The 26,967-nt window shown below is 38.1% G+C and overlaps 1 long non-coding RNA gene and 1 other non-coding gene across 2 annotated transcripts; one reads left to right on the top strand and one right to left on the bottom strand.

Moving 5' to 3' along the window:
- Positions 1–2,791: 2,791 nt before the first annotated feature.
- On the top strand, positions 2,792–26,523 carry LOC116631067. Its single transcript, XR_004299073.1, has 5 exons — positions 2,792–2,898; positions 4,567–4,654; positions 21,413–21,446; positions 22,218–22,274; positions 26,475–26,523. It is a non-coding gene; the product is annotated as an uncharacterized LOC116631067 (long non-coding RNA).
- Positions 15,229–15,378, bottom strand: LOC116631192. The gene has a single exon (XR_004299130.1). It is a non-coding gene; the product is annotated as a U12 minor spliceosomal RNA (small nuclear RNA).
- Positions 26,524–26,967: the final 444 nt, after the last annotated feature.

The following is a 26,967-nucleotide window of genomic DNA, read 5'->3' as shown; positions in this document are numbered from 1 at the left end:
TGATCCAAATTTGGGTCAACTTAGACCCCAACTTATCTTAAACACATGGAAATGGACTTACTGCATTCTCATTGGATAACATTTTAGTAGAGGTTTTATGAGGACCCCATGAAAACATAATTTTCAGTTTGAAATTATTTAATGAGAATTTAAAAATAGTAAAACTAAACCTAAGAATTAAAAATATAGGGGATTATGTTTACAGTTTTCCATGAACATAACAATGAAATTATACCTTTCATGCAGGGGAGGAAAGGTTCTTGGAGATATTTGCCCTAGATGTTTCTGTGCCATGGTAGGCCCGGACTGTGGGGGACCTGGTGAGTGAATGGGAGGTGAGGATGTGGACAGAAGGTTGAATGTTCTGAGGGACTGGGTGTGAAGGCTAGCTATGCGCGGTAAGAGGGAAGCTGGAGGCCAACACCAGTGCTGAGGATCCGGGTTCATGAATTTGTTTACAACCGGAGAGAGCCAGGTGTGTTTACAGACTGTGCGCAAGGAGCAGGGAAAGAGGGGACATTTGCAAATATAGAAGACAGGGTAGGAGAGATGGAACAAAGTCCTTGTTCCAGATGGGAGGGGTGGATGGGGGGAGGTCTCAGGGGACGGACTAGCCTGAAACAAGACAAAGGAACATCTCAGCTTCTGAGACTTGAAAGGAGGAGCAAGCACTAGATCCTGAGGTTCGTCCCTGAGAGGGCGGGAAGTTAAAGGCTCTTCCTCCTGACAGCTTCAGTTTCTCTGTGAAACAGCAACAAGGTCATCAGCAGAGAGGAAAGCTGGAGAGAGGGAGGGGCTTGGTTAGCTTTTGTGAGGACAGGGAGAAGGATCTGGCAGGTGGATGGGGAGTGGGGGGGGGGGGGAGGGGGTGGATAGGTTAAAAGGTTTTGCCTTGGTCCTACCTGGGGGGTGGGGAGGGCAAGGGCGGTTTCCTCTGCTCTTGTCAGCCATCTGGGCTGGGTGCAGAAATTCTTTTGAAAAGAAGGGGAGAAAAATCTGGCTTGCCAGAAATGGAGGCCTCTTCAGTCTTCTGATGTAGATGGAAAATAGAACACCCAGATCTGTAGTCTTTCTTCTTATGTACATTTTAACTATTGAGGTACATTTTAACGACCAAGCATGAAGAATTTGAATTAGCTCATTTAAAAAGGATCATTTAATTGCCATCTTGGCTGAAGGAGTCTAGTTAGGCCTTAGGTGACCGATGTTATCTTTCTGATCTGTTTCTGAATGTGTCTGATGCTTAAAATAAGTGTCCTCTTGTCTCTCTCATTATCTTATAAATGACATAATTCCTGCTGGTTAAGTGGACACCAGAATTCTTCCTCTCATTTTTACCACCTCTTTGCTCCTTGCCTCGTTCATTTTTCACGACTCTGTGGTTTAAATGGCTCTACTTTCTGTATGTCATTTCTTACCAAAAACCCCCAAAACAACCGCATGTTTGGGTGACTCTCATTGTATTCGGAATGACATCTCTGGTGTCTTTCAAAATCTTACTATTTGTAAGGAGACTGCAAAAGTGATTTAAAGTAGGGGCCAGCCAACTATAGCCAATCTATCTGTAAATTCTAAAATACCTCCACACCCAGGTTTGTGTAATTGCCATTCTTTAGGGGAATGGCAAAATTATGTTTATCACATATTTTTTTCCTGCAGCAAACAAGATTTATCACTAAAAATACAGCAAATACTAATAAAGTGCTTACTGTATGTCAAGCACTGTTCTGGTGAACAAAACGGACAGTGAACAAAGCAGACAGAAATCTCTTTTATCTTAAGGACTCTACATTCTTGTGGACAGAGGCAGACAATATTGATGGGTATGTCTGTATGTGTGTTGTAAGGGAGCAAAATCTGTTACCCCAAAATGTGCTCTTTGGCTTGTGGCTTATTTTAGGCTGATTATTTTTAAGAAACAGAAGACTCAAGATTTTTTTTTTTTTTTGCCTCCCCATCTAACTGCCTAAAAGTATTTAGACAGAGGAACTGCTCCAAGGCAGGAGCTGTCACCATAGATAATGACAGTATAATATGAACTAGCTGTGATAAACAGGAAGGAACCTAGTTTGATCAAAGTCCTATGTCCCATTGTTTCTGGATGGCCCAGTGAACATTTGTTTCCCAAATGTTTCTCTTTCATCTTCCTATGAATTTCCTTTCTTCTCTTTGAAGTCCCAGACCCCCACCCCTACCCCTTAGTCTAGAATAACATACATACCTCATTTTGCCTGTCTTCAGAATCTCTCATGTTTATGTGGCTTCCCCATATATAAGTAATTAAATGTGATTTTCTCCAGTTAATCTGTCTTGTGTCAGTTTAATTTTTAGACCAGGCAAAAAAACCTTCAAGGGTAGAGAAAATTATTTCTCCCCAACAGCGTGTATACATATACACACACAGCGTGTGTTTGTATGTGTGTATGCATGTTTAAATAGTGATAAGAACTATTAAGAAAAAGTAAGTGAGAAAGGATCATATGGGGGGTTTGCACCTTTAAATAGGGTCTGTGAAGTCTTCACCAAGAAGGTGACACTTGAGCAGAGATTAGAAGACAATAAGGACATCCCCACAGATTTCTGAAGGATGAGCGTTTCAGGCAGTATGACCGTAGAATGCAAAGGCGATGAGGTGGCAGTAGACCTGGAGTGTGTGGTAAATGTCAAGTTGGCCAGTGTGGCTGGAGTTATGTAATAGAAGATGAGGTCACGGAGGTCACAGTTGGGAAAAGTAGATCTTATAGGTTCTTATACCTTACTGTAATGGTTTTGACTTACTCTTAGAGTAGAAACAATTGATCTCATAAGTAAAATGATTTAACATATTTTAAAAGGATTGCTGTGGTTGCAGTGTGGATCACAGAGTGTAAGGAGAAAGAAAGGAAGCAATGGAGGCAGGTAAGAGACTTTTGCTGTATATCAAGAGATATATAACAGTGGTTTGGACCTGGGTGATAGTAGTGGAGCTGACAGGAGAAGGTTGAATTATGGATATATTTTAAAAATGGAACCTACATTGGGGCACCTGGGTGGCTCAGTCAGTTAAGCCTTTGACTCTTGATTTCAGCCCAGGTCATGATCTCAAGGTTGTGAGATCAAGCTAGGTGTTGAGCTCTGTGCTGGTCCTAGAGCCTGCTTAAGATTCTGTCTCAGCCCCTCTCCCCCCACTCCCTCAATCCCTCTTAAAAAAAAAAATAGAACCTACAGGATTTGCTGATTACGTATGAGGTACACATTTCCACCCCCCTGAGTATTTGAAGGGTGGGATTGTTAATTATTGAGGGGAAGAAAATGGAGGAACAAATTTGGAGGTGAGGTCAAGAGCACAGTTTTAAAATGCTTATTTGGAATGGTATTCATTTGAGTTGGTAGTTGGGTACAGGAGCCTGGATTTCAAGGGAGAAATCTATGCTGGAGATACAGATGTATAGAATATGAGTCTTAGGCACCTATGTGGTTCTTAGAGCAGTGAAACTCTCTGGTGAGATCACCAAAAGAATAATGGTTGATAGAGAAAAGAGAAGGCTCAGAGGCCATTCCTTGGCACAATCTTAAATTTCAGGTAGTGTTTCTCAACTTTCGCTGCAAGTAGGATTACTGAGGGACCTTAAAAAGAAGTACTGATCCCTGGGTCCCACCCCTAAAGTTCAGGTTTAATTGTGCTGATCAGGGTTCAGCCTGGGTGTCATGGAAGTGACATCACATCACTTTGGCTGTATTCTGTTCATAGGAGCAAGTCACTAGGTCCAATCCATACTCAAGAGGAGGGGATTATACAAGGGCTTGAATGTCAGGAGGTGGGGATCAATGAGGGCCATCTTTAAAGGCAGTCTAACACAAGTAGATATAAATTTATTTTAGTACATATTTGAAAAAAACTCATGTTTTCACTTAAACTATAGTGATACAGTTTTCTTTATAAATAAATGTATTGAATAAATATATTATGTCAAAGAAAAATTAATAATAAAGGTATACATGAATATTGCAAAAAAACAAGATGATGGTATAAATTTACATACGTTTGGAAAATAATGTGTCTGTATCGATGACACTGTGTGTGTTAACATTATGTGTTGTTTCCCACTACTGGTATTAATGCTCCCTTGGCAGTTATAGAAAAGAGAATCATAAGCCACTAGGTTCTGCCCATTAACAACTTCTAAAAAGTGTAATTCAAAAATATTCTCTAGACACCATCAAAAGTGACATTTGAAAACTAAGAGACAATGATCTATGTAATGAATCTTTATTTTGCTGAAAATCAGGAATAGTGAACTGCTGTAGCAGCAATTATATCAGCTGTCGAATTACAGAGTGAAATCCTCCTTCCTTCCCAAGCAGCTGCAAAGTTTGAATATTAATTATTATATTATGCCTGGCCCAAATAAAGGATGTAGTAAGAGAATGGAATTGAAGAAAAATGTTCATGGGGAATTTTATGGAGAAATTCTGAAATAGATACTTAGGGATTTTGACAGTATTATCATTATTATGAGATTTTTCCTATTTTTTGCGTGTCATAGTGGGCCAACCATCTTATTCCTCTTGCATATTCCTCAACAGAACATCATCCCATGAAAACAGATTTGAGATTATGAACTGACATCTGAAACATGTAAGCTGAGCTGTGTGGAAGAAAAGGCAAGCACCAGTAAGTGCCCATCATTAGTGAAATTTTAATCCCATTTCTTTCATGACAGCCTGGGCCTGAGGCTGTGCCAGATTCAAAGAACATACTCAGCACATGAGGATGGCTGAGGTGTAGAGAGAATCTAGATTGAGAGCAGGGACCATGTGCATAGGGTTCCGGTCATGGATCTCTGACATGTATATGTGATCTATATCTATTTATATAATCATGTCTATGGATAGAGGAGAAAGGACTAAGACACCTTTTCTTTCTTATTTCATAGGTCCCGTTACTGCTCTATTTCTGTAGATTTTTATGCAAGTGTATTTTCCCATGAGAACTGCTGTTCTTTCACTGTGAAGGACCAGTAGCAAATCTTGTATTAGATGCAAATTTTTAACTATGAAATTGAAAATTAGGTCTATACTAAATACTCTTGTCCCTTTACCAAATACTCTTGGCCAACTGTGAATCACACTATATCAGCCTTTTATAAAAGCAAGAAACCCAAGGGTCCTCCTCTCATTTCTCTCAGGCTCTATAGCCAATCTGTAACTGAATTCTGTAGACTTTGTTTTTCCTGGATCTCTCAAATTTCTTCACTCTTCTCCATCTTGCCTATAGATAACCAGTTTTGAACTACTATTACTTATTTGCGTGGGTCATTGTAATAAGGAAGTGATTTATACAACTTTTTTTTTAAGATTTTATTTATTTATTTGAGAGAGTGAGAGCAAGTGGGGAGAAGGAGAGGGACAAGCTCAGTGCGGAGCCCTACATGGGGCTTGATCCCATGACCCTGAGATTATGACCCGAGCTGAAATCAAGAGTTGGACGCTTAACTGAGGGAGCCACCCATGTGCCCTGATTTATGTAACTTCTTAAGTCATGTTTTTATGGGAATCAGAGAAGGACTTGAGGTTAGACATGGTAGGCAGTCAAATGATAGCCACGGAATAAAAAAATGGTTAAATCTTGGAAGCCATCTTGTTAAGTCTGTCACTTAAAAATTAGGAAACTGGGGCCCAGGTGGAAAAGTCTTGTCAATGTTAATTTAGTTATTTAGTGTCAAAGCAACAGATAGCTGTTCTTTGGAGCCCCAATGGGGGGTTGGAGGAGAGGGGAGGCAGGATATCATTTTGATTAGTAATATGTGGTGTAGAGTTGAGAGGCCTGGCCTTGACCCTTGGTGCTGCCATTTAGTGATTATATGGTCTTGGATGATTTTCTAAATCTCTTTGTTCTATTTTGTTCTTCAGCATCTTATCCTTAGGTATGTCTTTCCTCCTCAGCTTCTTCACAGGATTAGTTTAAATATCAAATGCTGCAACATAAGGAAAGTACTTACATAATGTTTGATCACAGTGAGCATTCAGTATGTCCTAAAGTTATATTTACTTTTTTTGTTGTTTAAGATTCAAAAGGTTTGAGATATGTGAATGATTTTTTTTTTTCCAAATTGTGATCCAAATATTACATTGTTTCACAGCTGGGAAGGTCTTAAACCCAACCTCTTAATTCTACAAATAAGGGAACTGAGGTCTAGAGACATGAGATGATGTGTCCGAGGTTATATAGTTAGGATGCTGTGATGTACACAGGAGAGAGGCTCCAGTTCCTACTAAGATTCCTTAGGGGGAGACACACCCACATTTCTTTCCTCCATCTATCAGTCTTATCAGTGACATGGCATACACAATCCGAATTTATTTTGAACTCTGCCAGAGGAATCCTTTTGCATGATGCAGATAACACACATCTTTGTAGCAGTTGGACGAAGTATAAATGGCTTGTAATAAACTGTCACTATGTAATAGTTCAACAAACTTAGAAATGTTATCCAGCTTTTGCAGGGAGTTAAATGAGATTTCCTTCAGTCTATTGCATCTTTAAAACATCGTGACTATTTATTTCACCACATATATAACATAAGATGTAAGTACAAAGTAAATTGGGGACTAAAATTTAAGAACCAGAGATGATGGTTTCCCATTCTTTAAACAGATTTCATATCATATTTGAAAGTATAAATGAAAATTCATATTGAACATGAAATAGACATTCATATAATAATGTAAGTATGATAGATGGGGAAAAATTACCTGGGAATCTGGGCAATATGCTTAGACCAGAGAGTCTACTTTTTGAAAGAAGAATAGCAAAATTTCTGTGAACTCAAAGCTTCTCCATAAAACGTCATCCGAATTGTATTGATTCTCTAAAAGGTAATATGCCAATGAGTCAACAGTGGGGTTACTAGGAAGGTAGCCACACAAAATAGTTTTGGCTACAATTTAATTACAATCACATTCAACTTAAAAAAGGCCCCTTTTCATAAGACACATTTTTTTTCTAATGAATCATTTCTCAGTATAAATCTCTGCTTTCTAAAGAAGGTGTCCCTGAAATTTATAATCCACAGGACAAGAGGAACACACCAGGACCATCCTGGACAAACTGCGGTATATGATAACCCCATTTCTGCTGTGGAAATAACCAGTTAGAATAATGTGTAACTGGAAAATGGGTGACGTTGATTTTTGATGCCTTCCTCTTTTCCTATTTAGGCCTTTTCTGATGTTTTCTCTCTCATTGTGCTCCTGGCTCTCCGGACACTCCATGTGGTCCTGCCATCTCCAGGGAGGGCTTCACGTTCCCATGTTGTTGTTGTTGTTTTTCTTCAGGGGAAGGTCGCTTTTGTTCTCAGTGCTCAATTTTCAGTAACATATCTAGAAACTGCTCTAGTAAACCAGTTCACACTGTGTAGCTCCAGACTTGGTGCAGAGGAAACCGTTCAGTGTTTGGGCTTTGGTTCCCTACGCTAGCTATGTGGCTTTGGGCAAGTCCATAAGCTCTCTAAACTGTGCTTTCTCTGTAAATTTCTGTGTGAAACCTCTTTATGGGCTTAAAGTGGAAGGAGGTGAACCCTTAGAGATCCAACTTGGAGAGCTATGAACTTCAGAATCTATCCTTTACCCCAGTTTTAGTAGCTTAAGCCAAGAATGTGACATTTTATCTCCCAAACCAAATTGTTTTTTCACAGAACATCACTCCTTCCATTCCTTTTGCTCCTTTGCTTGGAGCCAGTTGCAGTTCTCCAGGGTCTAAGATAGGGACAGAGGAAAGACATCGTACAATTGCAATTCTGTATCTTAAAGATCAATACTTGGCTTGACTAGGATCGTTGAGCACCAAGATGTTGGCTTAACTGTTGTTCATTGCTGAGGCTCACCAGCAGACAGAAGAGGGCCTCTTAAGACGTTACCTGTCAGGGGCGCCTGGGTGGCTCAGTCGTTAAGCGTCTGCCTTCGGCTCAGGTCACGATCCCAGAGATCCCAGAGTCCTGAGATCGAGCCCCGCATCGGGCTCCCTGCTCTGGAGGAAGCCTGCTTCTCCCTCTCCCACTCCCCCTGCTTGTGTTCCCTCTCTCGCTGTGTCTGTCTCTGTCAAATAAATAAATAAAATCTTTAAAAAAAAAAAAAAAAAAAAGACGTTACCTGTCAAAGAGAAGGGATTGCATTATGAGGGGAAGGTGTTTTTCTCTTTTTAAAATGATTCTTCAGAATGTTTATTTGGGAGCTTTTTAATTTTTTTTTGTCCCTATTGTCCCCAAAGCCATCAAGACATTAATAAAATCTATAGTGTTGTATGAAACACTAATTTCTGTTTTCTTTTAAGTGACCATAGAACTTAAGTGGCTACTGTTACTAAAAACATGATCTTACAAAACAATACCTGATTTAAGAAGTTCTCTCAAGAATTAAATGAGATATTGCCAGTACCAGGTATATGAATGGTTGTTTAATCGTGGGGTTTCTTCTTCTCAGTATTTTTCTTTTTTTTTTTTTTACATCCCACCTGAAGTTTTCATTTCAAGATACTGGAAAATGATCTAACAAGTCTTGTAATACTTAATGGGGGCCATTTCAGAGGACCTGACAGAGTTTTGGGGAGATACATTTGGGCTCAGAGAGGAAAATATTGCTTTTCTGCCAACAAACCTTTTATTATGAAAAAATTTCAAATATACAGAAGGGTTGAAAGGATTGTATGGTGAGTACCCATAGTCCTCATCTTGATTCTACAATTAATATTTTGCTATGTTTACTTAATCACATTATCTATCCATCTGTCCCTATCTCTATCTACCCATCAATCTATCTCAGATTTTGAATGAAATTTCAAAGGGAGTTATAGACGTTTGTACACTTAATTCTAGACACTTCACCATGCATATAATTAATGGGTTTTATACTTGTTATGTTCCTATTTTTAAGGTGCATTTTATACACAGGGAAATGCATACATCTCAAGCATACCAATTGATGAGGTTTGACAAATGCATGCACAGGTATGATCCAAACTCCTATCAAGATATTGAATATTACCATGACTCCAAAAAGTTCTGTTCTAAGTCAGCACCTACTTATACCCCTCACATTCAGGACGTACTCATTATGGTGATGTGTTTCACTACTGAGATCAGTTTTGGTTTTTTGATCTTCATATAGATGAATTCAATCCATGTATACTCTTTTGTGTCTGGCTTCTTTCACTTGCATAATATTTCTGAAATTCATCCATGTTGTTGTATCAGCAGTTCAGTCTTCTTTATTGCCAATACTAAAGAATTGCCTTTTGAAAGCCTGTGTAATTCTTCCTGTGCTCAGGAGTAAAGCCAACCATTTAAGAAACAAAACAAACAAGCAAAGGGGAAAAAGAGAGAGGGACAAATCATGATACTGACTCTTAACTATAGAGAACAAACTGATGGTTGGTTACCAGAGGGGAGGTGTGTGTGTGGGGGGAATGGGTGAATCAGGTGATGGGGATTAAGGAGTGCACTTGGTGTGATGAATACCCAGGTGTTATATGGAAGTGTTGAATCACTATATAATACACCTGAAACTAATATAACACTGTATGTTAACTAACTGGAATTAAAACAAAAACTTGAAAAAATACATAAAAAATAAAAAACAAAAATAGGTTTTAAAACAGAAAAAAGGAGTAAAGCCAATCTAGAGCATTTTTTAAGCAAAGTGGGGAAAAACTATGGGTAGATTTTTTCCCTGAGTTTTCGTATATTAGGATCTGCTGTGTCAGGGTGTTTTTCTTAGTTGTCCTTCAGACTTTTAACTTCTACTTGTCCTTTCTACAATAGGAATTTGCTCATTAGGTAAAGAACTTGATTATTTCACGGGGTGGGAAATATTTAGCCTTCCTCACTTGTTTTCCTTTGCTCCCTGAATATACTTGCCACGTCCAGACAGCTGTGGCAATACACAAGGATGAAGAGGTGCGAACAACATGTATAACTGTTTGCCTCTGTCAGGAAGCTGATGTGATAGTGGTGGGAGTATCGTCCTTTGACTGTAAGAATTTTTCCATTAGTTCCAATGCTAACCCACCGAAAGCCTATGAAAAGAAAGCTTGACAAAGAGCAGCCACGTTTTGCAACTGATACTCACTGAGTATGGATAAATGTGTGGCAGGAGTGAAAAAGAGAGATAAACAACCAATTACCTACTGTAATACCAAGGATATGAAATTGGCTCTAGTTAAGTCCTAAACTTCTATTAGAAATATGTGCCTATGTGAAAAAATTAAAGTTGTTGAGATTATTAACAAATGAAATAAAATGAAAAAAAAAAACCCCACTGCTTTATTGAAGCTGATGGAAGCAATATATTTGACCCAGTCGAATCAATGCTAGAGCGAGATACCTATACTCTAAAGGATATCAGGGACTGGAGAGGAGGAAGGAAATAAAAAAAAAAAGTCCTCCAAGAAGTTGTCTTAACCTCTGTGACAGAATTTTTGTCAAAAACTTTCCTTTACAGATTAAAGGAAACAAAGCCAAAACTCCATTTTCCCACAGCTACTCTTTTTGTTTCTTTGGTATTTTTCTGTTTGTTTTCTAACTTTGGTGAAGGTGTGTCCTTTCTCTTCATTTTCTTCATTTTTAATTTCTGTACTCTTCAGAGAGATACTTTTGTAAAATAAATTAATAGAAAAATGAAATGTACAAAATAAATAATTCAAGTCCGTAGTTTTTATTAGATTAAATAGATATTAAATTACACTTTCAAATAACTATAGAAGTTTAGAAACACATCGTCTCAGTTCCTCTTCTATCCTGTTGTGGACTTGTACCTCATAGTCATGGGCAGCAGGGTTGACAGCGCTGACTTACATCAACTCTTACTGTGTTTTGAAAATTCGTGTCCCAGAAGAGAGAGATAATTTTGAACAAGTTCATTCTTTTTGTTATAAAAAGATTTTATTTATTTATTTGAGGGAGAGGGAGAGACAGAATGAGCGAGAGAGCAGGAGAGGGGGGGAGGCAGAGGGAGAGGGAGAAGCAGACTCCCCGCTGAGCAGGGAGCCGGATGTGGGGCTTGGTCCCAGGACCCTGAGATCATGACCTGAGCCGAAGGCAGACACTTAACCGACTGAGCCACCCAGGCGCCCCCAAATTCATTCTTTAGAATGACATTTACTCTCCCATTTCCAACTCCTAAATAGTTTACTGGCCATTGGTGGCTTCTCTATCATAAATAAATAACATGCTTAATTTTATAGTCAGGATAAATTTACAGTTAACATTTTATGACAAGCTCATATTTTCAATAAAGCAGAGTTCTTAGTACAGAATTATAACCTGAAAAACGGTTGCCCTTTCTGCTAGAACTATAAAAAATACCATAATCAATGAATTCTTTTAAATAGACATTCTCTTGCATATATGGTTATTTTGATTTTCCTAAATACGTTGTCTATTAGGAAAAGCTAAACAGAGGATACGTCATCTCCCTTCTGCTCCCCTCCTTGCCCTACTAGCTGTTGCTCAACTCAATAGACATTGTCCAGTTCCTCTTTTTTCGGGCTTCAACTGCCATAGATACACCATGCCTTTCATGAAATATCAAAGCAGTAAGGGCCTTCATAATATTTTCACTACTACCTGACAGAAATAAATCTCTTTATTGTTCTTAAAAGACACTTATCAAAAAGATAAAGTGCAAATACTTCCAAAGCAATGTTCACTTATCTCTAAATCTGCAAAGACTTATCTTCACACCAGGCGTGTTAAAATAGACAGGAACTCCAGCACTTCAAAAAAAAGCCAAATTAGAAATTTAGCTTTGGAGTTCAGAGCTTAGAGCCTTCACCCCCACCAAATTTATTTGCAGAGCCCAATAAAGTTTAATAACTTTGCTTCCTAACAAAGTTGTTTCAAAAATAGGTGTCATCTTTTTACATATTGAATGTATGATTTATTGTATTTAACTGGCTATGTAATGAGATCTGGCATGAGGATTGATTAGCATATTACTGGGTCAATCAGTATCATAAAAGGTTAAAGAGTGAAAAACTGAAAACCTGAACTCTCAATTAGAAGAGTTGAACAATGAAGTGGTGGAGGGAAGAGTGTTTATTAGGTTTTGTCAGTCTGTGTTTATGGTAGTGTTGGATGACATCATAAACAGTTCATAAATAATGTACAACCCCAGCTTATTTCTTCTTGAAATGTAATAAACAGGGCGCCTGGGTGGCTCAGTTGGTTAAGCGACTGCCTTCGGCTCAGGTCGTGATCCCGGAGTCCTGGGATCGAGCCCTGCATCGGGCTCCCGGCTTAGCAGGGAGCCTGCTTCTCCCTCTGACACTATCCCCTCTCATGCTGTTTCTCTCTCTCTCTCAAATAAATAAATAAATAAAATCTTTAAAAAAAAAAAGAAAAGAAATGTAATAAACAGTGACTCTTTTCCAGTCTCTGCATCTCTGTGTGTTTAATGGGCCTTGCTGGGGTTAGTACTGTTTTTAGCAGAAACTCATTATATTGCAGACATTTCTGGAGTTGGATGTAGTAGCAAAGAAAAACGCTTGGAGCAGAGATAACCAGTAAGAAGGAAAAGTAGCAGAGAAAATGACTAGAAACAAGATCCCAACCAGCCCAACGTCAGTAGACACCATAATCTTTGTGGCCTCAAGGAGCAATGTGGTTGAAATAGGCTGATGTAGAGCCAGAGAAGGGCTTATTATTTATTTTGCTTATTGTCTGTCTCTCCCCACTGGAGTGTAAAAGTCCATGGACATGAATTTTTGTCTTTTTTTTTATCACCCCCGAGTCCCCAAGTGTTTGGCACTAGTACTTGTTCGGTAAATATTTGTTGAATGAGTGAATGAATGCCTTGTCTTTCTGGATGGGTGGGTGGGTGGGGGGACATCCTTTCTATATGAAGGACTACTTCGACCACCATGAAATACTGGAAAGGGACTTGGCTCTGATAGCTTTTTACATTATATTCTCTCTCCAAACAAAAGGAGCTTAAACATTCTTAGTTAATGTAGGAATTATCTTTTCAGTCGAGAGGGATTACCAGGAAGGATCTAAGTAACCAATGGATCCACTTGAGTCTATTTGTATCTGAGGGAGAAATGTTTAGGTGAATAACGCTCCCGTTTTGTCTCTTTGTTTTGTTTTCATTTTTCTGTAAACAAATCCATACCACTATATCAAGATAAAAAATGAATGGTGAGAGTGCACTGACATGTTCTTCAGAGCACATGAGGACTGGGTCGTACTGGGGTGGAACAAGGTTAGTTAGCCTCCCCCAATGGCTCTAGATCAAGCGGACACTGTGTGAGGATTTGGAGGTACAGCAAAAGCACCTGAACAGGAACATTGATACCAGGCAAGGATTAAGGGTTTCATATGATTACACAGGACTTTTGACCTTCTGATATTCTTCAGTCACAGGAGTTGGTAAAGGAAAGCTGTTAGTATCAGAGGAGTAAAAAATAAGTCTTGTTCTAGACATCAACTGGATACTCTGTATTGGCCAGCAATTTGATGATAATTCCCTAATTGTTCTCAACTTTATTTATTTTTGCTTTAATTCCCAACCTTCATCAAATCTCCATCAGTAATGGCATTGTGTCTGGAGTATAACATGATAATTAGATGGGGGATTCTTTAACATGAGATTTAACAATCTTAGATCCTATCTTCCCATCTGCCCAGACCCCTAATAGCAGGACAAAGGGACACAAAAAAGCTAAGAATAATCTAACTTTCTAGTTTCTGGATAAGATGGAAGATACAGTGGGATCTTTCCATGAGTAAGTGACCGTATTTAATGGTTGACAGTCTGGAAGATAAGCTAAAAGTTAATATGATTTCCTTAGAGAGATTTCAGATTTAAAATATGAACACTTCTTTGGGTAGAAATGTGGATGTTGTGACTCTGCCATGAACTTAGATATTTTTTTCTGTTTAATTACTTCATGTTTAATATCAAGTATGTTAGTCTAAGTAACTGTAAATTCTCTATTTATCTATGTCTGTAGGCCAATTTCAAATCATTTCCAGAACACACACACACACACACACACACACACACACACACACATCCCACTCCTTCTCCACATAAAAGATAAATAAGCTCAATCAAATTAACTAAATTTAATTCACACACTAAATACCTGTTGTTCAGTAAGGAGGGGCATGGTTACAAATCTTAATCCAGATTCATCCTGGATTATAGGTAAAGTAACAAAGAGTTATTTTAAAATACTCAATCTCTCCATCCAAAAATAATGAATGTTTTTATTTATTCAATTCTTCTGTTACACATCTAAATTAGTGTTTATAGTTTTCTTCTTTTTAAAAGATTTATTTATTGAACACTACATCTGAAACTAATGATGTATTATATGTTGGCTAATTGAATTTAAATAAAAAAAATGAAGATTTATTTATTTGAGAGAGAAAGTGTGTCCATGAGTGGGGGGGGAGGGGCAGAGAGAGAGAGAGAGAGAACCCTCATGCTGACTCCCCACTGAGTGTAGCCCTACGCAGGGCTCAATTCCAGGACCCTGAGATCATGACCTGAGCCGAAAGCAAAAGTTGGATGCTTAACTGACTGAACCACCAGGCACCTCTATAGTTTTCTTCATAAGGATCTATATTTGTTTTTCCCTTTTAAGTGATTGATGTCTTCGGCATTGCAGTTTTCTTTGTTTTTGTATAAGGGAGACATTGAGTTTTTGCATATATGTCTGTGCGCAGTTGCTTTGTGGATATCTCCCTTGAATTCTAATTATTTTTAATATAGTCTCTTGGGATTTTATAAAAACAATGATATTATGTGCCCCAAGTAATACATTTGACTAATTTCTAATGCTAAGTAACTTTCCCTTGCCCCATGGTTTTTGAGTTGTGCGCACGTGAGTCAGCCATGGGTAAGTGTGTGTTCTTGCCTGGGACTTTAAATCTTGTGGAAATAAAAAAAAATGGGAAAGGACAGGGAGAGAGATCATTTGCTGTGGTTGCAGAAGACTGGAGGGCCAAGTAGTGTAATGATGACTGATAACATTGAGGGTCTCCCCAACAGATCATTCCTATGAAATAATCTTGGATTCCTTCCTTCCCTTCCTTCCTTCCTTCCTTCCTTCCTTCCTTCCTTCCTTCCTTCCTTCCTTCCTTCCTTCCTTGGATTAACCCTGTTTATTACTTGTAGGAAACAAGCACCTTCTCAATCTCGATTATTAATTTATTACCAGTCTACTCTTTCAGTGTTAAAGGGGGACGGGCAGATCATGACTCCCAGGCATCCTACCAAGTAGGCGGATCACCTGAGGGGCAACCTGTATCCACTCACAAATTCATCTCACATTAGCGGTGAGGACTCAGGTGTCACCCCGAATTGTTATTTTACTTACTCATAAGTTTAAGGCATAGATTTCTTCCTTTCTTAATTTCCTTCCACATAGAGTTCTCTGGCTTTCCAGTTGATTCTGTGAACACTCCACTATCCCTCCAATTAGTTCCTTTACTGTGTGAATTAATCAAATTTACAGTTTCATTGAAAATGGAGATTGAAAAAGAGTCCTGACTGGGGGTGGAGAGTGGAGTAAATAGAGATGCAACAAGGCCAGAATTCAGAGAACAGTGATTAGATCTGGGGCAGCACAGGATGTCTGGATTCACTCAGTAGTAGGGAATAGATTAGAATGACCAGTCAGAGAAGATTAGAGAGGGCTTTAGGTTAAGAATCTTAGGCTAAGAAAATAGCCTATGGGCTTTATGAGCATATGAGGACTTTTCATAAAAGTGTGAGTTGAAAACATTAGTTTTAACAGACTATAAAAATGGAACTTTTCTTACCATAATTTCAGTGGAAATTGAGAATACTTTAATAGGGGTTGAATATGTACTTTGGATCCTGCAGGACTATGCAAAGCATGCTAGCAGATTGGAAACCTATTGCTTTTAGTCTCGTGAATGCTCACTTGCATCTCTTAAGTGTGTGGGGGTGAACAGACCCGAGGGAGTTTCTCTGAACAGGGGTGCCTGTGGGTCTATTTATCGCCCTTACAGGGGGCGCTATGGACAGTGTCCTGATAACTGCAGTCAGCAGTCCTGAGAGAGACACTTTGGAAAACCTACAAAAGTGCTCCCCAAATGAGGGGCGCCTGGGTGGCTCAGTCAGTTAAGTGTCAGACTCTTGATTTAGGCTCAGGTCATGATTTCAGGGTTGTGAGAGCAAGCCCTGCATCAGGCTCCATGCTGGGCGTGGAGCTTGCTTAAGATTCCCTCTCTCCCTCTGCCCCTCTCTGCTTGCATGCTCTCTCTTAAAAAAAAAAGTGCTCCCCAAATGGGAAATGAATGGAAATAAAACAGTATTTGTGCATCCATCACATCCAAAAGGAGGAATGCCTTTTGTTAACCACCTGTCACAATTCTTTCTATCTCTCATTACATTTTTTCCGGGTCCTGGCTCTTGAGGTGTCCGTTAGAACAGCCGTAAGTGGAGGAGAAAGTGACAGAGGAATAGAGGAGAAGCAAAGAAGTCCCCACCCTCCATTGCAGGCTTACATCTGATACAGACCCTATCAGGGGTGGGGAGGTGGGAGAACGGAGAGGAAGATTTTTAAATTGTTTTGGACCAGATTGAGACTGTTTGTGACCAAAGGGCCTAGAAAATTTTCTGATCTGCCTGTGACTTGTGGCAGATGCAGGGAGAGAATTAGTGCATGAGCACGTTTGAATGTAGAAGAAGGAATAATGCTGTTTTCCATTTGCACCCTATTGAGTCCAGCTCCCTGAATACAGTATTTACATATTGTTGTGCAAAGGGGAAAGTTTAGTATGAGGAGACAAGGGGAATCAAATCAGATGGGATGTAATAACAGCTAGCTAGCCCTGAACTTCTAAAACCTTAAAGCTGGTGATGATGACAGAAAGAAATGGACAGATGTGAGAGAGATTTAAAGGACGCATTTTTTCTTCTTCTTCTTCTTCTTCTTTTTTTTAGATGATGGCTAATTGAATTGAACAAGAAGATAGAAGATTAAAAGATTAGTTTGAGGTTTTAAGCCTGGAATAATGGTGGCACTATTTACAGAAACAGAGTAATCAAAAGGGTTTCCATTATTAGGAAAATAAATAAAAGGGAAAAAAAAGAATGTGTTTTGGAAAGTGAAATAATGAGAAGGGAACTATTCAGAGGTCTTTGGAAATCAGAACAAAGAAGAGCAGGTAGGTCTTCATAGAAGGGAGGGAGAGGGGATGATACAACTTGTATCATCTCTAACACTATCTGAGAGTGCTGAATAATGATGATAGTAATACTAGTAATAAATTATATCATTGATGCTTGCGGGAATAGTAGTGGACTAACTGTATGCCAGGCACTATGGAAATGCTTTAAATGCCCATATAGTAGCATTCTTAGGTTTATGGCACTATTTACTTCAAGAGAAGGAATAGGAGACTTATTGCTGAAGTCATTTATTTATTATCGGTTAGACATCCCAGTACCAATGGTATCCTAAAAGAATGATCACATATGGAAATGGCCAGTTTCCCAAAGAGATACGCAGACAAGGATATGACCGCTCACATATAAAATTGCAGTTAGACAACGCTAGCTAACATTTTCTACCCGGGTGCTCTATTTGCTTTTGTCAAATGTTGTGTTGTTTGAAATTTGAAAATTTCTTCTTTCATTTATTACTTTTAAAAATGCATATTGTGATTTTGGTTCCCATCTTCTGATTTATTGTTTTCTCTGAAACTCATGTTCCTATTTCTTTTCTTAAAATATAAACTTTGTATTTTAGAAATGTTTGTTTTTTACAAAAAAGAAAAGTTTTTGGGTCTTCGTTCTGGTTCACAGAGATCCTAACATTTTCAAGCTAGCTGTGTGTTTTGGTTTCCCTTTTAATATTTTATCAATTACTATTCTGTTTCAGGTGTATGGGCTTTAAAAGCATGAACTGATGCCTTGTTGCCTCGTTGACTGAAAGTTTTTGTGTCGTACCCACAGTGAAGTTGTATACTAAGCAGAGTTTCAACTGTTTTTCACAAGTCAGCTATTAGTGTTTGACAATTAATTATTGTATCATGTTGTTGTACAGTGATAATCCAGAGACATTTTTTGTCTGCTAGGTCATTTCCCTCTGCACTCAATGGCCTCAGGTCAGGTTCACTAAATACTGCTTGTTTTACTTCCTATGTAATTCTCAATTCACTGCATTACAAAAGATTCCTAATTTGTCTCCCTACTTTCAGCTCTGCCTCCAAAAATATATGTGCATGCTGTTGCAGATCTGATGATGTTATTCACCATCATCCCCAGGTGGATTCCAGGTCCTTATCCAGGCACTTGGCCTCGCACGGTCGGATCTGGTCCCATCTCTAATCTTACCCTTTGCCCTTCCAAATTATCTGTTCTCTATATGCCTCATGCCCTTCCTCCTACCTGCAATTCTGGCTACCCTTTCCTTTTCCTGCCAGGCCTTTAGAATCGATCTCAGGTATTCTCATTAAACTCTAGCTTGGACGAGGAGCTCTGCTGGTCCTATGGACCATTGAGCCTTGTGAATTTTTTTTTATTAAATCATTTAGTGTTAGAATGGAGCTGGTCTCTTTACTATAATATCTTTCCAATTATGCTCTACTCCAGGATAAGAATCTTGTCTTACTCATTTTTACATAAACTTTTTATTTTGAAATAATGTTAGATTCACAGAAAAGTTGCAGACAGAGCAGAGAATCCCTATAAAGCTCCCACCTATTTTAGTTTCCCTAAGGGTATTATCTTCCATTACTGTGGTATATTTGGCAGATCTAAGAAATCAACATTGACACATTACTGTGAACTAAACTTCAAACTTTATTCAGATTTCGCCAGTTTTCCCATGAATTTCCTTCTGTTCCAGAATCAGTCCAGGACACCACATTGCATTTAGTTCTTTGTCACCTTAGTCTCTGCTGAGCTGGGACAAGTTACTATTTTCCTTGTTTTTCTTATTCAAATTTGTAACCCAGCAGCTAAATGGACTAAACTGATATAACTTAGATATTAGGCTGGGTTTTGATAGTTCTTCTGCTCGCTCATGTTGCTATTTTCCCAGCTTGATGTTCTAACTGTTGCTAAAACTTTGTTGCTTTGCAGTGCGCTGTTATCTGGCCGCTAGTCCCAGCTAGCTTTCACTTTGGACTTCATGCTAGCTACTTCTGGCTCATAGGCCCTTTACATTTCTCTTGGATCCATAGAAATTAACCAGATGGTTAAGATGAAAAGGTTCCAGACATATGGTTAAAGGTTACAGAACTAAGGAGCTAAAATGTTTCATATTCACTGACTGCTCAACCTAACACCATCAAGGAGTCAGGTGAGATTCCAAAATTCTTTGGCCCTCTGGCATTGCAAATACAGTAGGACTTCACCTGCACAAGACCAGAGGAGGTCAGACCCTCCTTAGCGTTTTGTACCATCAGCTCCTTTCAACTACAGAAGGGCATAGCCGTGCTCAGAAGCATCCATTACATTAGACAAACCTCTTTGGAGTCAAGCCCAGCGTAGGGACTGCCGCCTTGGTTGGATCAAGCAGCAGTGAGAATGTGCTCCTGTGGTGGGTATATGGCACTGGGACCAGTAATTCACTCATAGATCTGAAAGAACAGTATAAAGTGGGCAAGAGGAAGAGTTCTGAAAATATCTGTATGCAGTTTTGTAGCTTTAGGCTCAGATAGTTCATTCATCTAAAGACTATCCTTGAGCTTCGTAAATGATAAACTTGTTCTAACACATGGTTTTAGACAAAGAATCTTTAGTTTGGGTGCTTAATTTTTATTCCCTTGAAGTCTTCAGTGATACATAAGCCTGCTCTAAAAGCAACGAGTGAAAAAATTACTTGGTCTAACTGGATACAGAAAGTAATTTTATAAATTTACTAACAATATCCCAATAGACTTTTCACATTATCCCCTTTATAACCCCTTTGACAAAAATACAATTTAGATAAATCACAGCTTTGGAAGTACCTGCAGCTGAGAAACACAGTAACGAAGATTATAGGGTTTTTCATGAATGCCATCCGCAAAGAGTTACAGCCAAATTATTTAGAACCTATGGGGGAAATAAAAGTCAGGGTGCATTTATATGTAATTTTATTTGTCCCGAGGCCAGCCTGACTATGAGGAACAAAGGTTGATGTAGGGCACAAAGCTTTAGCTCAAGACAGATGTTGGACTTTTGGACTACACCTCTCAACACAGTAATTGGTACATGCATGATACCCTAAAAATTATATGTGTAATCATATAGGACACGAATTAAAAGTCAAATCTGGACCTTGGGCGTTAACACCAGGCCAGTAAGTCACTTCTGACTCTGAAAGGCAATCGTTCAATTGTTGTTCATCCTGCTAAATGTATTGGCAGTCCCTATCTGCCAGCACGTGTATGTGGAACTCCCTATATCTTGATGCCTAGTCAGGAGCCTTGCACAGAGTTAGAAGGTGATCAAAAGATACTTGTTGGTTGAATACATGATAGTCAATCTAATAAATATGATGAAATTTATGCAGTATTCCTCTGCCTTTCTGGACTCTGAGAATTATCTTAAACTTGAGACTGAACTTGAAGGAGAAAAATAGTTATGCTTCATAAAACTACAATGGACTTTTGGAGGCCAAATAGTTTTCAGGTTTTGCTTTTGGAGTAGGGGAATACTGTCATAGGTGAGCCAACAAGTATTGAATTGTCCATTCTTCTCTGTTCTCCGTTCCCACACGATTTATCCAACCCAGTCTCTTATTAACGCTTGTAGGACTATTGCAGATTACCTCCTCGTGGAAGTCCTAGCCTCAGCCTTTCTTTTATCTTAGAGAATGTTGCCTCTTGGTCACCCTTTCAAAGTGTGACTCAGATCACTTCAGAGCCGCATGAGGAACATTTTTAACAGTTTTATTGATGTGTAATTGATAAACAACACACTAAACATATTTGAAGTGTGAGGTTTGATGAGTTTTGACATATGTATACATCTGCAGATTCTTCTAGAATGTGGCTAATGAACATAACCACTACCTCCAATAACCCTTTGACAAAGGGTTCCCCTATGTGCCCCCTTATAATCACTTCTAGCCCTTCTCACCCCATTGCACACCAACCCCATTCCCAGGCAACCACTGCTTTGCTTCCTAGATTAGTTTGCATTTCATAGAGTTTTGTATAGACGGAATGATACAGTATATAGTCTTTTTTTTTCTGACTTCTTTCACTTATCATAATTTTATCAAGATTCGTCCAGGAGTCTATTCGTTTTTATTGCTGAGTCGTATTTCATTCTATGAATATGCCCAGTTTTGTTTATCCATTGACCTGTTGATGGACGTTTGGGGTGTTTTGAGTTTTGATTTAATAAAGCTTCTTTGAATGAGATACAAGTCTTTATATGAACTTCTTTTCACTTCTCTTAGGTGAATACAAGGACTGGAATAGCTAGGTCATGTGGTGTGTATATATTTAACTATTTTCGAAACTACCCAACTGTTTTCAAAAGTGTTTGTGACATTTTACATCCTGACCAGCAGCATATGAGAGTTCTAGTTACTTCTCTAGTTACTTTACAGCCTCACCATCACTTTGTAGAGTGGAAATTTTTAATTTAAGGAATTCTAGTAAGTGTATAGTGGTGTTTCATTGCCTTGGTGACTAATGCTATTGAGTATATATTTATGAGCTTATTTTGCATGTGTGTGTGTGTACAGTGGATTGGTGTACTTTCCACTGTAACCTGTATATTTTGTTTGGTAGACTGTCTATTCAAACTTTTTTCCCATTTTTTAAAATATTTTCAGAATTCTTTATATATTCAGAATACAAATCTTTTATTAGATTTGCAAATATTTTCTCCCAGTTGGCAATTTGTCTATTAATCCCCTTAACAGTGTCTTTGAAAGAGTAGAAGTACATAATTTTGATGGAATTCAATGATCAATTTTTTGTTTTATGAATCATGCTTTTGGTGTTATATCTAAGAAATATTTTCTTAATTCTTGGTCACAAAGATTTTCTCTTATGTTTTCCTCTAGAAGTTTTGTAGTTTAATTTTTTTATTGTGGTAAAAAACACATGAGATTTACCCTCTCAAATTTTTAAATGTCCAGTACAGTATTGTTAACTATGAGCACAATGTTGTATAGCTAGTGTCTAGGAATTTTCCATCCTGTGTGACTAAAAATCGATACCTATTTAACAACACCTTCTTTCTTCTCCCTTCAGCCTCTGACAACCATCATTCTACTCTGCTTCTGAGTTTGACTCTTACAGATAACTTGTGTAAGTGAAATCATGCGATATTTGTCCTTCTTTGACTGATTTATTTCACTTAACATAATGTCCTGAAGGTTCTTCCATGTTGAAACATATGATAGGGTTTCCTTTTTTTATGGCTTGATAATATTTCATTGTATGTGTACACCACATTCTTATTATCCACTCATCCGCTGATGGATATTTAGGTCATTTACATTTTGGCTATTGTGAATAATGCCTCACTGAACATGGGAGGGCAAATATCTCTTCAAAGTCCTGTTTTCAATTCTGTTAGATATCTATCCAGAAGTGGGATTGCTAGATAATGTGGTAGTTCTATTTTTAAGTGTCGGAGGAATCTCCATACTGTTTTCCAGAGTGGCTGCACCATTTCACATTCCCACCAACAGTGCACATGTTTCCATTTCTCCCCATCCTTACCAACACTTGCTATTTTCTGCTTTTTGGGAGTAATGGCAGTCATAACAAGTGTGAGGTGATATATCATTGTGGTTTTGAATTGTAGTTCCCTAGGGATGTTTTCTTAATTTTTTTCCAGATTATTTATTTTTTATTTTTTAATTTTATTTTATTATGTTAGTCACCATATATTACATCATTAGTTTTTGATGTAGTGTTCCATGATTTGTTGTTTGCGTATAACACCCAGTGCTCCATGCAATACGTGCCCTCCTTAATACCCATCACTGGGCTAACCCATCCCCCCATCCCCCTCCCCTCTAAAACCCTCAGTTTGTTTCTCAGAGTCCATAGTCTCTCATGGTTCTTCTCCCCCTCTGATTCCCCCCCTTCATTTTTCCCTTCCTACTATCTTCTTTTTTTTTAAACATATAATGTATTATTTGTTTCAGAGGTACAGGTCTGTGATTCAACAGTCTTACACAGTTCACAGCACTCACCATAGCACATACCCTCCCCAATGTCCATCACCCAGCCACCCCATCCCTCCCACCCCCCACCACTCCAGCAACCCTCAGTTTGTTTCCTGAGATTAAGAGTGTCTTATGGTTTGTCTCCCTCTCTGGTTTCATCTTGTTTCGTCTTGTTTTTTCCTCCCTTCCCCTATGATCCTCTGTCTTGTTTCTCAAATCCTCATTTCCAGATTATTTATTGTTAACATAGAGAAATACAACTAATTTTTGTATATTGATTTTGTATACTGTGACTTAGTGCTGAATTTATTAGTTTAAAACTCTTTTTAAATTATAAGAGAGCAAATAGAATCAAGAGGAAACATTTTTTTCCTTGCTTGGAACCTTGAGAAAAACATAAAATGTGAGCATTCATGTTGGGATATTGAATAATATAATGGGCGGTGTCTTTAGTAGCAGTTTTATCAAAACCACAGAGAATTTCCTCATAGAGTCCTTTATTATATCAGCCCTCAATAAAAGCTGAGGACATAATGCTAAATCATAGTGCTGTGAAGACATTTCTACAATTGATTGATTTCTAATTATGGCATGAATCTGAGGAAAACAGGATAGTGCGACTTCCATGTGTCAAGACTGATAAGCTTATTTCAGAAGTGCATACCGCAGGGAAAGAAAAACCAGAAAAAATGGCTTTAAATATATTAAGTTGTGAGATTATAGTCATAGATTAAAAATAAGTGCCTTTCTCATTTTCTATCACATAAGACTAAATATAATTGCTTTATTAACCTATAAGAAGAAACTATAGTAACCTGTAATAAGAAACGTTTGATTGACTTAACATGGATTTATGAGGAACTTCATGTGGAAGTTCATCTCAGTTAAAGGAGAAACTCCTAATATTAAAAATTTTAATTATAACCACAAGGAAGCAAAAATCTTTAAACTACTTTCCATTTTATAAACTCTGGTAACTTAAGATGTAAAACTCGTTGTTTCTACTTTATGTAGTTTTAAAAGGAGACCTGATTACAAATCTTTATATAGAGCACTTTAGACAAAACTTCTTAAAGGAGACATAAACAGAAAAGTAAACAGGAAGGTAAACTGTCACTGCAATAAGAAAACAAAATGTGTGTAAACGTGTTAATAAGAATAAAACAGGCTTCTACAACTCCCAGGAGAGACATGGGACTTATAGATAGTCTCTTTTTTTTTTAAATAAATGAAGAGGAGAATGGAATGTAGGATAATCAAAATGGCTGGAGCACAGCTCTTTAAAAATAGGTTTTCAGTTTGCACGACCAAAGGAATAACATTATTTTCCCTAAAGGCTCATGAGGAAACACAAGTAATGAAGCAGCAGGCAAAACAAAAGAGAAAATGTGAATGAAACAGAATGGCTTGTGTTTGGGGTCCTAAAATCAACTAGCTTGATTTAATAAATTATTTTTGGGAAAATAGAACTTGAAAGCAACAGTATTATTTGAAAAAATGGTCCATTTTCAAACTAAAAACCCAAATATTTAGGTAGTAGATTTTCCCTAACTCTGTATTACTGACCCAATCTGAATGAATAATAAACTAAAATGAAAGAGGGAAGGAATGCTAGTGCTTTTAAGGGGAAAATTTAAAATGATAATGATTAGTGATCATTATTTGTCCCAGTTGTAAGCATGACTCATAATCATGATCATATGTGATTGCATGCTCATATGTGGCCTGCAGTGTATAATATTTACTACCTGGCCCTTATCGAAAAGGTTTTCTCCTCTTAGACTGACAGATAGCATTTGAATTATCTTCCCATTAGTTGTTCCATCTGCAAGAGCAATGAAGAAAAACCATTAGAAGGAATGATCGTAAAGCACTTGACAATATTGGAATCCAATATACATTTGTCACGACAGTGAGCAGCTTAGTTGTAGGAAAATTCCTTCTCAACTGGTTGGTTGCTGCAGGATTGTAGATTCTTCTTGTTTTATAGTTTGAGTTCCAAAGTTCAATGTAGAGTAATAGTATTTTATTCTCTCCTTTTCCAGTGATCTCAAAAGCATTTTCAAGCATTAACTAAACCTTATGGCAAATATTATCTCCATTTTATAAATGCAAAAATTAAAGCAGTGAGAATTTAAATGACTTCTTTAGGGTCATGTGGTAAAATGATTGGAGGAATGGGGAATAGAACTATTCTCATGAGTCAGTACATTATCCCTTTGATTATTCTCCAGCTCCAGCATACAGTTAAAAGGCGTTTTAGAATTGTTTCCATTTATTCTTTTGCCTTTTGGGATAAGAATAGGAAGGATACTTACTCAGGAAGTTGTGACTTATTTCAGCCATTACAATCAATCAAACAAATCTACAAAAGAAAACTTGACCAACATCTCATTCACATTCTTGATCATCACTAAAATGTGAAAGTCAGGTTAGGTGAAGATTTCAGAGGAAATTGAAATCATTTGAAATGGAACAAAGAAGGAATTTAATAGGGCTTAAAATGTGTTAAAACTATTCTTTCATTCCTTTCTGAAATGTCAGGACCCCAGTTGAAGCCAAGAAAATATCAATGTATATTGAGCTGTTGGGCAAAGAGAGATGGATTCATAATTTTCATTCCATTCTGCAAGAGTAGAGTGAGGCCACCAAATCACTAAGATGAGAGAAGGATGAGTCTGAAGAATTACGTCTCCTTTTGAGACAGAAGTACATTATCCCTTGATATCTGAAATTCTCCTCCTTTGTCAAAGCACAGTTCAAAGGCTAAGCTCTTTGGATGCCTGGGTGGCTCAGTCAGTTAAGAGCCTGACTCTTGGTTTGGGCTCAGGTTGTGATCTCAGGGTCATGATCCCAAGGTCGTGAAATCGAGCCCCATGTCGGACTCTGCACTCAGTGCAGAGTTTGCTTGAGATTCTCTCCCCTTCTCCTTTGGCCCCCCTCTCCAAGGAGGGTGTGTGTGCACGCACACATTCTCTCTCTCTCTCAAATAAATAAATAAACCTTAAAAGAAAAAAAAAAAGGCTAAGCTTTGCATGAATTTTTTTTTTTTCTGCTTTGGAAGGCTTATTACACCTTCCTCTATGCTCTCTTAGAATTCTGTTGAACCTAAATCACAGTAGTTCTCAGAGTGTGGTCCCTAGACCAGCAACATCAGCATCACCTGGAAGTTTGTTAGAAATGCAAATACTCACACCCTCCCCAGACCTTCTGAATCAGAAACTCAGGGGTTGGGGTCCAAGAATCTACTTGTTAACAAGTTCTCCAGGTGATTCCAGTGCCCACTAAAGTTTGAGAACCATGGATCTCACTACTTGTATTTTATTTGCAGTTTGTTGTAAGTTGCAATGATTCCATGGAGGGATTTCCAAGACTGCAGGTATGTCTATTCTTCTCTTTTTTTAAATCCTGAATTCCTTGTACTGCTGAGACCACAGAATTCACAGTGTTTGGCAGTCAATACTAACTCATTGAATATTTGCTGTTAAATGGGTATCACGCTTGAATTTGTTCTGTGAGTTAGCATATCACAGTAATTGTGTTTGTAAAATATATACCCTTTGATAATTTTCCTGGGACAATAGTATAGTACTTGAGAAAACAGTATTGTGTATTTTTTCTAGATCAAGTGAACCCTAAAAAAGTCATGCAGGTTTTCGACGTCTGCTTTGCCTTGTACCTTCCTCAGAGAAAGTTCCTTAATGATTCTGCTGTGTGCTTATCCTCTTGGCAAAAGTGTAATGATTTAGTGCAAGCTTCAAAGCCAGATTGATAGGAATTGTATCCCAGCGGTTCCTCTCTTTCTCTGGGTTTGTTCCCGTTTC

Source organism: Phoca vitulina, unplaced genomic scaffold (assembly GCF_004348235.1).
Source record: "Phoca vitulina isolate PV1807 unplaced genomic scaffold, GSC_HSeal_1.0 scaffold4, whole genome shotgun sequence".
NCBI classification, from domain to species: Eukaryota; Metazoa; Chordata; class Mammalia; order Carnivora; family Phocidae; genus Phoca; species Phoca vitulina.
The sequence above is the reverse complement of the archived record's forward strand: the minus strand, read 5'-3'. Positions and strand labels throughout refer to the sequence as shown.